The 14,022-nt window shown below is 55.6% G+C and overlaps 1 pseudogene; it reads right to left on the reverse strand.

The window, feature by feature from the left end:
- Positions 1-14,022, reverse strand: part of LOC134143744 (DNA polymerase epsilon catalytic subunit A-like) — an 85,697-nt pseudogene that overhangs the window by 67,573 nt on the left and 4,102 nt on the right.

Here is a 14,022-nt window from a genome sequence, read left to right on the forward strand (position 1 = left end):
AGGCCACCTCCTGCATCTGTTTAAGCTGGTCTCCCAGGCTTGCAGTAACATTGGGGATGAATATGCAACAATCTGTTTGAGATAACCCTAGAAATCCACAAATGCCCTGCTGCTTCAGACGTATGATGTCTAAAGCCTGTCTATTCTGCAGAGCTGGCTTTGTGGTTTTGTTGCAAGTGAGTATTCAGCAAGCGTAGTGATTCTTTTGTACTGTTACCCCCAGAACTACAAATGAATGATTTACAGCCAGGAAAGGTAAAAGAGTTTTCTCAAAATTCTAAACTGACGCCTAAGTGAAAAGGATCACTTCGAGTTCTCCTAATAACTCACACCGCTGTTAAGGTTTGGGGCAAAGGTCCATAGATCCATTATTCTGGAGTTACAAAGGCTCTTCTTAAGATAAGAAGAAACTACGATTGACCTCCGGGGTTTGTTTGCATTAATATTGGTTGCCACGAGTCAAGCCTGGCAAATCTTACGTTGGGACCAAAATTTACCTTTGATCCTAGCTCAAAATATCACTCAGCTGTTACACAAGAATGATTGTTGGATATGTACCCAAATGCCCCAAAGCAGTAATCAACACGGAATATCCGTGTTTGGAATAGCTTTAAATGACTCACTGAAAAAAAAAAAAAGAAAAAAAAAAAAGAAGAAGAAGAAGCAGAGTGGAATCATACAAGTAACTGGACTTTCACCTCTGGTCCACTCACATATTTAAGTCTTTCCACGGTCCTGTGGGATGAGAATGATACATCACGTGTAACTGTAAATGGATGGGGGGGAGGGTCTCATTATGACCCAGATTATGGCTATTGTAATAATGATTCATATATAGTAGAAGGAATCAATCAACCTGTTAGGAGTGAACTTGGTGATGTTACAGGGATGTTAACTCGACATGGTTTAGGATGGTATTGGTTGTGCGGAAGTGAGGCTCGTAAAGTCTTAGGTCCTTGGTGGACAGGCAGTTGTACTTTAGGGGTGACAGTCCCCAGAATTAAGGTAATATCTGAGCTTCAGGGAGTAGGATGGGTGAGAACATCTCCAGGAAGAAAAAGAAGAGCAATACCTCCCAATCCGCTATCATTTCAATCTACAGCTTTCCATTCACTTGTTAGGTGGTTCATCCTCTGGCTGGGAGTTAGTGAATTAGAGAAAGCTATAGTGACTATATCGGCAGTCATGGAAAGGATTGGAAGTGCCACCTCGGATGCAGCAGATGCCTTGCAAAAAGAGGTTACGGAGATTTCAACGGTTGCATTGCAAAGCAGAATGACTTTAGATGTGATGTTGGCCTCCCATGGAGGAGTATGTGCTGTTGTGAACGCTAGCTGTTGCACATCCATTGATGAGCCAGGGGGAATAAACGTAGACCTTGGAATAATAAAACAAGTAAGTGTATTACAGCAAGAGCAGAAAGATGATACATTGTATCCATACTATGTGATACTTGGTGGGAATGGTCCCTGTTGTAGCATTTGTATCTGTACCAGCTGATACTTGGTGAGAATAGTCTAGTGTTGCAACTTTCAGGCCTAGAACAATACCGCTGTGTTAAGCCGGATACAAATAAGTAACTAACAAAGACTTGGAAATCTGTGAGAAAGGACAGCAGTTGGTTATACAGAGGTTCTGTGGCTTCCAGCCACAGAATCACCAGGAGAAGTAGTCCACATGAAGGTCAGAAGTTGAAGAGTAATGAAGTAGAGACCCCCAAAGCCAAATGTGGCCCCTGAAATAAGTCTGCAGGCATGTGCAGTATCATAGCCCGGTTATGCAACCGGGGCGGAGTTGGGCTAGACTCCCTGCACGTTCTGGCCCCAGGTGCCGGGACTCCCACCTACTGCAAATAATCATAAATACCAGAGTTTTTCTCAAGGAGAAAGAGGCTGCTACACAACAGAGGACCACGTTGCCTCCTCGGGGATGTCCGAAAAGATTGTGGCTGCTGACTCCCTCTCTCATCATGCAGATGATCGGGACAAGCATTGAGGTGGTCCTTCTCGAGATTACCATCGGGTCGGTCTGTTTGTAAGTATCTACTAATAAACTGCTTGCTACTGAAGAATGTTTGTCTGTGTGTGTGAGAGTTTGTGCTGGCTTGCCAGACTGGATGTTGGCCCCTGGGAATCTAACTAGAACATAAATCCCTGGGATTTGAAGAAATTTGGCACCAATCAACCTCAAGGTTACCAGACTGGAAATGGCTGAAGAAATTAGTTCTGCTAATTCTTTTTATTATAGCTGTATGTGTAATGGCTTGTGTAATGATTCAGTGCTGCAATTGTTCTTCTAACCTTTGCCTTAGCTATAGCAAAATGATGCAGTGAGGGTTATAGCTGGCTAGCTATAAACCCTCAAATGAAAAGGAGAGATTGATACCGAGCCTGAAGGAGCAGGAGCATGGTTCCTGCTGTGTGAAGGCAGTGCTAACGACTATGTTGAGTTGGGCAAGATAAAGGGAGTCCATCTTATTCTGTCCTTGCGTAGAATAGATATAGGAATTTCTGCCGGCAAGGGCAACTGCAGGAAGCCTTAAGCTCTCCTGGAAGAAACCCCAGCACTTATCACCCACTCTCTCTGGGTGTAGCTACTGCTAGGGAGCAGTCTAGGTTGCTCCTGAATAGAGGGAGTTGGGCCTTCTGATCCAGGTAGCCCTTGTTTAGGGTGGATCAAGTACCCTGTGAGTCAGTAGTAGGGAGAGGTCTGCATAAGAGCCAGGCCTGGAGCACAGCTCCCAGAGCGCAGCAGTTTATGCAGGAGGAGTGCAGTTAGGCGCAAGAGGAAATCTTTCTTTTTCCAGTGCTAGTAGTGCCCACTCTCACAAACATGGTTATAACTCACCACAAAGTGTATTTGCCTGTAGCTGTGGGAACTGCTACATTAGCTGTGTCGGAAGCTTCAACCCAGACAGAGCCTCTTAGAGCAGATGCTGCCCTGCAGGTCTCGGGCTGCAGGGCGTGCTTGGAGCCTCTCCAGAAGGCCTGGACTGATGGTCCACCCTCCTGCAAGAGGTGTGCTGTTGTTGACAATTTGTGTGGTCAAGTCAAAGAGTTGCTGGATGAAGTCAGCAGAGTGTGAAGCATGCGAGAAAGTGAGCAGGAGATGGACAGGGCATTCTTAGAGACCGCACTGCTCCTGCAGTCCCAGTCCCCTGCAGCAGGGGAGTTACTGGAAGGCTCTGTGCAGAGTGAAATAGTACAGCACAGCACTGTACTGAAGAAGGCGGGAAACTAGTTGCTTCTCAAACAAAAAGAAGAAAGGCCCCTAATCCTCCTGTAGACTTGGAGTTAGAGTTGAACAGGTTTAGTGCACTCCAGGATGAGGAGGACCCGGACCTGACCTCAAGGGAAGCAACTGGGCTGCCTGAGCCTGTGCCTTGCATGACCACTCGGAAGAGGCGATAAACGGTTGAAGTGGGTGATTCCATGCTGCAGGGGACAGAGGCGCCTATCTGCTGACCTGACCCCTCCTCTAGAGAGGTTTTCTGCCTGCTGGGGGTGAGGATACGAGAGGTGTCTGAAAGGCTACCAGGGCTTGTCCGCTTCTCGGACTACTACCCCCTGTTGCTCTTTCATGTGGGAGCTAATGATACAGAGAGCAAACTGGAAACAATCAAAGAAGACTTCAAGGCCTTGGGCATGGTGGTCAAGGGTCTGGGAATGCAGGTGGTCTTCTCATTGGTTCTGCCAATTAGGAGGAGGCACGGGAGGAGGAGTAGGACATTTTTTCCAAATCAACAACTGGCTACGCTGCTGGTGTTGGCAACAGGATTTTGGATTCTATGATGATAGAACATGGTTTGAAGATCAGCAACTGGTGGGGAGAGATGGGATTCACCTCACCAAGCAAGGGATGTTAAGGGCAATAGGAAGAGCTTCTTCAAATACATCAGTAGCAAGAGGAAGACTGGAAAAAATGTGGGCCAGCTACTGAATGGGGCGGGTGCCCTGGTGACAGAGGATACAGAGAAGGCAGAATTACTGAATGCCACCTTTGCTTCAGTCTTCACTGCTAAGGGCAGTCTTCAAGAATCTTGGAGCCTGGAGGCAAGGGAGAAAGTCTGGAGAAAGGAAGACTTCCCTTTGGTTGAGGAGGATAGAATTAGAGACCTTCTGGGCAAGCCTGACATTCACAAATCCATGGGCCTGGATGGGATGCACCCATGGGTGCTGAGAGAGCTGGTGGACATTGTTGCCAGGCCACTCTCCATCATCTTTGAAAAGTCCTGGAGAACTGGAGAGGTGCCTGAGGACTGGAAGAACACCAATGTCACTCCAGTCTTCAAAAAGGACAAGAAGGAGGACCCAGGCAACTATAGGCCAGTCAGCCTCACCTGCATCCCTGGAAAGCTGATGGAACAGCTCCTTCTGGATGCCGTCCCCAGACACATGGAGGAAATGAAGGTGACCAGGAACAGCCAGCATGGATTCACCAAGGGGAAATTGTGCTTAACCAAACTGCTAGCCTTCTCTGATGGAATGACTGGTCGGTAGATGAGGGGAGAGCAGTGGATCTTGTGTCCCTTGACTTCAGCAAGGCTTTTGACACTGTCTCCCAGAACATCCTCCTACATAAGATCAGGAAGTGTGGGATAGATGAGCAGACAGTGAGGTGGATTGAGAACTGCCTGGAAGGCAGAGCTCAGGGGGTCATCATCAGTGGCATGCAGTCTAGTTGGAGGCCTGTGGCTAGTGGCATCCGCCAGGGCTCTATACCGGGTCCCAGGCTGTTCAACTTCTTCATCAGCAACCTGGATGAAGGGACAGAGTGCCTCCTCAAAAAGTGTGCTGATGAGACCAATGTGGGAGGAATGGTTAATACAGCTGAGGGCTGTGCTGCCACACAGAGAGACATGGACAGGCTGGAGGGCTGGGCAGAGAGGAACCTCTTGAGGTTCAACAAGGACAAGTGCAGAGTCCTGCACCTAGGGAGAAATAACAGTACAAGCTGGGGGCTGACCTTCTGCAGAGCAGCTCTGCAGAGAAGGACCTGGGAGTGCTGGTGGATGACAAGCTGACCATGAGCCAGCAATGTGCCCTTGTGGCCAGGAAGGCCAATGGTATCCTGGGGTGCATTGGGAAGACTGTTGCCAGCAGGTCGAGGGAGGTGATCCTGCCCCTCTACTCAGCCCTGGTAAGTAGAGTAATCATCTCGAGTGCTGCGTCCAGTTCTGGGCTCCCCAGTCCAAGAGAGACATGGAGCTCCTGGAGAGAGTGCAGTGTAGGGCTATGAAGATGATCAGAGGGCTGGAGCATCTGCCCTATGAGGAACGGCTGTGAGAGCTGGGCCTCTTCAGCCTGGGGAAGAGAAGACTGAGGGGGGATTTTATCAATGTGTGTAAGTACCCGAAAGGAGGATGTCAAGGGGACGAGGACAAACTCTTTTCAGTTGTCCCATGTGACAGGACAAGAGGTATGGGCAGAAACTGAACCACAGGAAGTTCTGCCTGAACGTGAGGGGAAATTTCTTCACTGTGAGAGTGATGGAGCACTGGAACAGGTTGCCCAGAGAGGTTGTGGAGTCTCCTTCTCTGGAGACCTTCAAAGCCCACCTGGATGCAGCCTTGTCTAACATGGTCTAGGTGAGCCTGCTGGAGCAGCGGGGGGTTGGACTAGATGATCTCCAGAGGTTCCTTCCAACCTTACTGATTCTATGGTTCTCTGACATCAGCCCTTCCATCTGTAGCCTGGCCACGGAAAGCATCCTGCTCCTGAGAGCTCCAGGGAAGAAGACTCCCACCACAGGCCTGTGCCACCAGCCCTGTGCTACCTGGCCTGGCCCGGCCTTGTGCTGCCCATTCACCCTCTGCTCTGCTTTCTCCAAAGAAGCAGCCCTGTCTCTTCACCACATGTCAGTGTCTTTTCTTTGGGCAAACAAATTGGTGGAAAACTCAGGCCATGAAGGAATCGGGCTCAGCCTGGGAGGGGCAGGGGACACACTCACTCCAGCAGTCTGTGCAGCCACAAGATTCCCCTCTTGCAGCAGTCAGAGCAGTGCTGGGAAATGCTCCTTGGCCAGGGGACAAAGCTGCTCTGCCCTGCAGCCTCCCCTGCCACGCTCAGGAGGGAGGAGCCTCTGGGCAGCCTGTTGTGGTGTTGTGTGGCCAGCCATGGCCCTTGGCTGAAGCTGCGGGGGAGAGCAGCTGCCTGCTCACCCTGCTGCCCCCATTGGAGCAGGGCAGCTGCCAGGGAGGTGCTGGGATGGGTGACTCTGGCAGGGCAGCCAGGCAGCTCCCAGGTCCTGTGTACCTTTTTGGCTGGAGTCTGCAGAGCAGGAGCCTGGGCTGGGGCCTGGTGTGCTGGAGAGAGAGAGAGTGGTCTTGCTCTTGACCTCTTTTTCTTTCCTGTCATCCTGTGGGGCTTTGCTTCTGCACGGCCAATGCTGGTTTGTTTCCTGGAAGTGCCAGAAGCTGTCAGTGAGGAGCAGAGCCCTGCCCAGGCTGAGGAGGGAGGCAGGAGGCAGGTGTGGGAGGAGGTGTCAGGTGAGTGCCCCAAAGCGAGGAGTGAGCAAAGCTCAACTGTGCCCTGGCTGTGGGGTCTGAGCAGCCTGTTCTTGGAGAGGTGGTTGTGCCCTGTAGAGCCTGAGCGGGGGGCCCTTGCTGCTTGCTGGAGGCAGGGGGATCGCAGGGGCATGTGCAAAGCCTCTGTGAGTGAGGTGGTGGATGTGAGGCTGCTTTGGGGACCATGTGATGTGTACAGGCTGCTGGTGCTGCAGAGGCAGCAGCTGGAGCTCGCTCTGCTCAGGGGAAAGGGCACTAGGCGGAAAGAAGGAGGAGCCCAGCTACAGGCCGGGCAGGTCAGTCCTCAGGACTTGTCTTGTGCTGTCCATGCTGGGAGCCTGTGGGCAACCCCTTTGCTGAAGGTGCTGGTGAGAGCTGGTGTCTGCCTCTTGCCCTGGAGCCTTCACGGGGTGGGAGGAGTGTTTCTGTGAGCGCCCTGTGCTCTCGGGGCAAAGGGGTGTGAGACCCAGTGCTGGGAGCAGGGCAGTGCTGGAGGTTGCTTTGCTGGGGTTCTGCAGTAATACATGCTTTCTGTCCTCCTAGGTCCTTGGTGCTGTGAGATAGCTGGTGTTTTGCTCCATGGCCTCCTGTCCAGCTGCCAGCTGGCCCCCTTTTGCGACCGTCTGGGCTGAGGCCCTCCTCCCAGCTCTGTTAGTAAGCAGCGAAGTACGCTGTGGTGCTGCCATAAATGACTTCTGAGCATTGTCCAAAGCAGGTGGGGCTGAGTTGTGCCGTCCTGCTGGGGAGAGGGCCCCTTAGCGGGGACAGCAATGGGAGGAGCAGGGTTAGAAATGTTCTTCAGGGCCCTCTGTAGCACAGTGTGGAGCTTTTCTCACTGCTGGGTGCCCAGGGGAAAGTCTGGTGACATCCCTGGGCCTTTGGTGAGAGTGATGTGGGTCTGATGATGTTGCCAGCACACAGTGGCATGTGCCTAGGACTACCACGTGGTCCTGGCAGTTGCTGGCTGAGCTCGGTGGAGGGTGAGAGTGAGCTGTCTGCCTGTTTCCTCCTGAGGACAAATCCCTGGACAATGCTGAACCCTGGATGTCTCTGTGGCTCTTGCTCTGTGTGGCCTCATTACTGGCTGGTGGCCTCTGGCTTTGCAGCTGCGCCAGCTGGGCCTCAGTTGGGTGGGAGGTTCTTGCTGTGGAGCTTTGTGGCAAAGCCAGGGGACAGGTGGGACAGGGCAGGTGAGGCAGGCTGTGTGGTGCCACGGCCCTGGGAGCAGAGCACCGTGCAGGCCTTGGGGCAAGGAGGCTTGGAAAGTGGAGTAACCCCCTCACACAGACCATAGACAAGAAAGCCTTGGCTGTCCCCCAAAGGTCCTCTGTCTCTTGGCAGGCTTTGTCATGCCCACAGGCATCAGGGCTTGGCCTCAGTCTTGGAGGGGGAAAGGGAGATGTGCTGAGCCGCATGGGGTTAAATGTGCTGGGAGCAGAAGAGACAGGTCCTGCCGGAGGTTTTCTTAGCGCAAGCGGGAGCAGTGCAGTGAGGCTGGAGTTTGTGGAGAAGAGGCCGAGCAGAGCCAGGCAGGACTCAACCCCCTGAGACCCCCAGGCATGTAATTCCCAGGAGCTGGGCCAAACACCCTCAGCTCCCCTGGGGACAGGCTGGCTGCTGGGACAGGTGCAGCTGCAATAGCTATGAGGAGCTCTGCAGGCTGGAGGGAAACCCTGGCTTGAGGAGAAAGCATGTGGGCAGCTGTGCTTGCTGCACCTGCAGCAGGACAAGCACAAGAGACCAGAGAAGGCAAGAAGTCATGCTGCAGGGTCTCATCTCTTTGGCTGGCTGCTCTGCCCAGCCTGCAGCCCTCAGCACTGAAATGCGAGTGGGTATCGCAGCCCTCAGGCAGGACCAGGTGGACTACAAACCGCAGCTGCCAGAGCCACTGGAGCCCACCATCAGTGAGTGCTGCGCCCTGAAAGTACTGGTACTCGGGGTGTGCAGGTAGCTGAGCAGGAATAAAACAAGTATTGAAACAGAGTCACGACAATTGTGTGATCTGGCTGTACCAGATAGCAGCTGGAGCGTGTGGCCGTTTCTGCCAGGGCAAGAAATGAAGCTGGCCAGATTCACTGGGGCAAACTGCAGCTTGTACGAGAAGACTGACTGGTAGGAGCCTCTGCCCTTACAGAGCTTCCCTCCAGGAAAGGCCGTGAGGATCCAGAAAGCGGGACCACAGCAGGTTTCAGTTGGAAGGGGTCTCTGGTGCTCATCTCGTTGCCTCTTTCTGGAGTGCGGTCACCTAGAGCAGGTTGCCCAGGACTACGTCCAGTCAGGTTTGGACTGGCTTCAAGGATGGAGACTCCGCTCTGTCTGTGGACAACCTGTTGCAATGCTCAGTCACCCTCCTGGCCCAAAAGGTTTCTCTTGGCTTTGACCAGAACATGCTCTGTTTCAGTTTGTGCCCGTTGCCTCTCGGCCTGGCACTGGCACTGCTGGTCAGAGCCCGGTGGAGAGCCAGAGCCGAGCAGTGATGGCCATGGGGGTGTTAGAGCAGGCACCACCTCTATTCTAGCCTGGGAGAAGAAGGGCCTTGAAGGAGAGCAATCACCGGGTGTCAAACCTCCTCCCAAAGGTGTCAAATCTCTTATTGGAAAGCCTGGAGCCTCTCGTGCCCATGCAGAACTTTGGGCTCTGCTGCACAGGTGCCTGCATGGGCAAATCCTGTGGTGCCTGGCCACATGCAATCACAGTCCTTGGTGTGCAACGTGCAGCCCAGCAGTTCCTCCTCTCTGCGTGCTTTAGGGCAGGCAGCAGAGCAGAGCAATGTGTGCAGCCTTGCCCAAGCCCTGCAGCTACTGAGCCAATGTAGGAGCTAGCAAGACCCTGTGTCCGGCAGTGCAGCATGCCACCAGCAGTTCCGGGCTGCTGGGCTGCTCAGATGCTCCTGAAGCATCAGAGCTCACTTAACAGAACTCAGGATTAGCTCACAATTCAGTTCTTACTTTTTAATAACTTCCTCTCCCTGGCACCCCAAGCCCCAGGCCAGGCTCCTGCCCTGCAAACTCCCACCAAAAAGGCACACAGGGGCCGAGAGCTGCCCGGCTGCCCTGCCAGAGCCAGCCATCCCAGCACCTCCCCAGCAGCTCCCTCTGCGTTGCCCTGCTGCCATGGGGGCAGCAAGGCGAGCGGGCAGCTGCTCTCCCCCGCAGCTTCAGCCAAAGGCCATGAGTTGCCACACAACCTCGGCATGGAGGAGAGGCGAGGGCAGGGATGCGCCACAGGGCAATGTCCTCAGGGCTGATGCTGCGGTATCTGTGCTGCGTCTGCACAGCCTAGTGGCCTTCCAGCCCCTCTTGTAGGATATGCAGGGCTCAAGCAGTCCTCCAGGAACAGAGCGCTCACACCCCACAGCCAAGGCACAGTGCAGCTTTGCTCACTCCCTGCTTTGTGACAATTACCACATGCCCTCCTGCACCTCCCTCCTTTCTCCGTGACCATCCTGCACAGGGCTGTGCCCCTCGCCAAGGGCTTCTGCTGCTTCAGGGCAATGACACAGCTCTGCTCAAAACCCCACAGCCCTTCTGTACAACTGCTCCCTTGCTCAGTAACCCCCACAGTAAACCAGCTTTTTCTTCAGATTCACACACAGTATGCTTGCACTTCACTTTGTGCCCCTCACCCCTCAGCGTGTCACTGGGCACCACCGACAAGAGTCCTGCTCCAGCCTCTTGATCCTCTCCCACCAGATACTTATACCCATCGATAAGCTGCTCCCCCATTTGGCTTTTTCCTTTTTTGGTGCCTGAAGAGCTCTGCTCGTGGAGGGGCTGGAGCCTCTATGGCTGCAGCCTTGCCCTGGCCAAGGAGCCTCTCCCAGCATGAGAGCTGACTTGGCTGCTGAAGCCAGAGCATCTCAGCAGCCTGGTTGCTCCTGGGCTCAGCCACACCAAGGAAAGCCAGCGCTGGCGAAGGGCCGGCTCTGGGTCCTTCCTCCTGCAGAACAGGTCACAATTCTCAAGGCCACTGGGTGCTTCCATTCCTTCCAAGGCCTGTTGTAAGGGGAAACGAGGGGCTGCTCTGACTGCTGGAAGAGGGGAATCTTGTGGCTGCACAGACTGCTGCAGCAAGTGTGTGCCCTCCCCCTCCCAAGTTGAGCCCGATGCCTTCCCGGCCTGAGTTTTCCCCCGATTCATTTGCCCAAAGAAAAGCCACTGACACGTAGTGAAGAGACAGGGCTGCTTCTTTTGGGGAAAGTGCAGAAGATGGTGGACCGGCAGAACAAGGCTGGGCCGGGCCGGGCCTGAGGGCTGGAGCTGTCCTGCAGGCAGGGAGAGAAGCCAGGAGCCGGACCCTACCCGGCCCCTGACTTCCCATACATTCAGGTGGTCCAGGTGGCCAGAGCAGCCTGGCATCAGGAGGTGGCCGAGTTCTGGCAGCAAACACAGCCTCCACGCAGAGGACAGTGCCACCACTCACACGCTCTCCTTAGGTGGTAGCACAGGCCTGTGGTGGGAGTCTTCTTCCCTGGAGCTTTCAGGAGCAGGATGGTCTGCGTGGCCAGGCAACAAATGGAAGGGCTGACATCCTCCTGCAAGCTCTGCAGGGCTGAAAGAGAAAGGACCAGAGCAGAGATCAAGACCCCATATCTGCATGGACCCCAGGCATCCCTTGCTGGCACGGCCAGTTCCACCCAGCTCTTCCCACAGCTAGGAGCCAGCAGGAGGGACAAACGGATCAGCTGGGAGCTGCTGGCCAGCAATGTTCTCTCTACTCTACCCACATCGCCCCTGGTCCGCACAGGGAGCAGAGCCCTCCTCAGCTAGAGCAGGGGCGGGAGCTCCCTGTCCAGCATCTGTCTTCCTCCCACCAGCCCTGGTGGACACCCTGCTGCTCTCACTGACCCTTGCAGATGTCCTCCAGCTTCTCCTTGCTCTGGACCCTCAGGTGCTGCGCCACAAGCCCTAGGCACACACAGAGGCCCCCATAAATCTTGCTCCACAGCCCATGCCCAGCAGCAACCCTGATGCCAGCCAGCCTACCCATGTTCCTTCCTCCCTTCAGACAGCGCTGACCCCAGGGCATTGCTGTGAGGGATAGGAGGAGACTCCCAAGAGCCCCATATGTGTGGACAGAGATGGGAGAAGGTGACACAGAGCCCTTGGGTGCCCGGGCCCTGCATCAGGCACTGGGGGCCACAACAGCCACAGGGCTGCTTCTTGCTGCCAGCACAGCAGCCACAGCCGAGCTGCCCCGGGTCAGAAAGGGACGCCAGCAGTTGGGGCTCACCAGTGAACCTCACAGCCGCCTCTCGCAAGGACTCCTGGGGGCTCTGCAAGTACAACAGGCTCTCGCGCAGGTGCTCTTCTGCTCTCCTGCCCCTCGCCAGCTGGGGAGATTACAAGGGCACAGGCTTGGCACACACCCTCCCCATGCAGCCACGCAGCCCCTCCGCCCGGGACTGGCCTCCCCCTGCCAGCTCGCTCGTGACTCCCATGCACAGGCTGGCCAGTGCCGAGCTCTGGAGGGAGCAGAGGGCAGGCTGCTCCCCAGGCATGTTGAGGTACCCTCCTGCTGCAAGGCCCGGCTGGGCCAGCGGCAGCTTTAGCAGGCCCTGTAGAAGACTTCTTCTGTAGAAGAGCCTGCCGGAGCAGCGTGCTTGGAGAAGGGCAGCATGAGTACTGCTCCCAGAGCTGCCAGCCAGGGCAAGGGGCACAGCGGCCTGCCCCACACCCTGGGCACAGAGGGGGATAGGCCTTGTCTGGGCTGGGCTTGGGGGCTGTGCAGCTGTCCTTACCAGGCATTCGTCAATCCTCCATGTCTGCGCTGTCTCTGCCAGGTGTCTGAGCTGCTTCCACAGTCCCCTATGGGCCACAACAGACCTGATCAGTCGCCCCCTGTGTGTCTTCCCCAGCACCCCCTACCCAGCCCCATGCTGCCCGCACAGCTTCACCGCCTGTCCCCTACTCACCGCCTCTGGATCCTCGCCCAGCAGGACGAGGCCTCTGAGCACCAGCCCGCGCATGACCTGACTGTTGCTCTGCAGATACCTCGCAAAGAGGATCAGGACGTTATCATCCTCTATGTGAAGGTCTGGGCAAGCCAGCAGCTGAAACACACGTTGCAGGGAGAAACTGGCAGAGCTGGCACGACTCCCTGCCTCGGGCAGTGCTGCAGCCCACCAACAGCTCCGGGCAAGGGCACCAGGCCCATACAAAGCCTAGCCCACAGGCAACAGGCAGTGCCAAGAGCCCCTGGGGCCCCACGCGCAGTCCTGGGCAGCAGGGCCCACCGTGCACATCCCTCACCTGCTCCTCTGCTCCTCTCTACCATCCACAAAGGTGGCACAGAACACAGGTGGGGACAAGAGTTACCCCACTGCTGATGGACGAAGCCAAGTGCACCCACTGCCCCAGCTCCACTCACTGCCTTCCACCCTGCAGCAGGGGCACAGGAGAGCAGAGGGATCAGAGGCACCCCAGGGGCACCCCTGACATCAGGCTCACCTCCACCAGAAAAGCCATGGTGGGGATCTCCTGAGAGGACTGCTTCAGAAGCTGCTCCTGCAACCGGAGCTGCTGCTGGAACAGGAACTCCAGGTGGAGGCATGCTAACAGCTGGTGCAAGAGGAGAACACGCACGTGTCTTGAGATCTTCCTCATCTCTCTGGCAGAGGCAAGAAGGCACTGTCAGTTCTCAGCAGCCCAGGCAATCCTCTTTTCTGAATGCACTCCCAGTCCCTCTTGACCGTCCCCTATGGGCCACAACAGGCAGGACAAGGCCACAGCTCGCCGTGAGAAAGTCACTGCCCAGCATCATTAGCCAGCCCCTTGCAGTCGCCGTTTGGGTTTTCTCCTCCCCCCACCCCCACCCCCCCGCGGGCGCTCGCTCTCTGTCTGTCTCTCTCTTTTATCCCCCCCACCCCCGATTGGCACCTCCCCGCCGCCTTTCCCGGGGCCGGGTAGACCGGCTGGCCGGCCCCGAAGCCCACTCCCCCGCCCGAGTGCGCAGGCCGGCTGCCGCCGAGGGGGACCCGGTGGGCCGGTAGCGCTACCGGACCAGCCCGCACCCACACCTTTGCTCTCCTTGGAGAGCTTCTACTTCTCCGCTGCTGCTTGCGTGCTACTTTCCCTTCTTTTGTTTCATTGCTCTTTTTTCCCTCCCCTTTCTGTTCTGCGTCCTGTTCTTTCTTTCCCTTCCTTCTTTTCTTCTCTCTTCCTTTCTTCCTCTTTCTCTCTTTTTCCTTCCTTTCCTTCTTTGCTTGCTTGCTTCCTTCCTTCTTTCTCCCTCCCTCCCGCTTCTTTGCGGTTACGTGCATGCCTGTCTTATTCCTTCCCTTTCTCGCCCCGCTGATTTTTATTGTTTTTTTTCTGTGTTGCCTCCCCCCTCACGCCCCACCCCCCACCCCCGCCACCCCGCGCCCCGACCTCCTCGGGAGCCCTGCTCGTACGCTGCTTGGTACCGAATGCGGCGCGCGGTCCTGCGGCAGGGGGAAGGCGCTCGTTCACGAATCCAGCCCGTTGCAGTCGCCGTTTGGGCTTCCGCCCCCCCCAAACCGCGGGCGCTCGCTCTGT

The sequence above is a fragment of the Rhea pennata genome, chromosome 8 (genome assembly GCF_028389875.1).
Source record: "Rhea pennata isolate bPtePen1 chromosome 8, bPtePen1.pri, whole genome shotgun sequence".
NCBI classification, from domain to species: domain Eukaryota; kingdom Metazoa; phylum Chordata; class Aves; order Rheiformes; family Rheidae; genus Rhea; species Rhea pennata.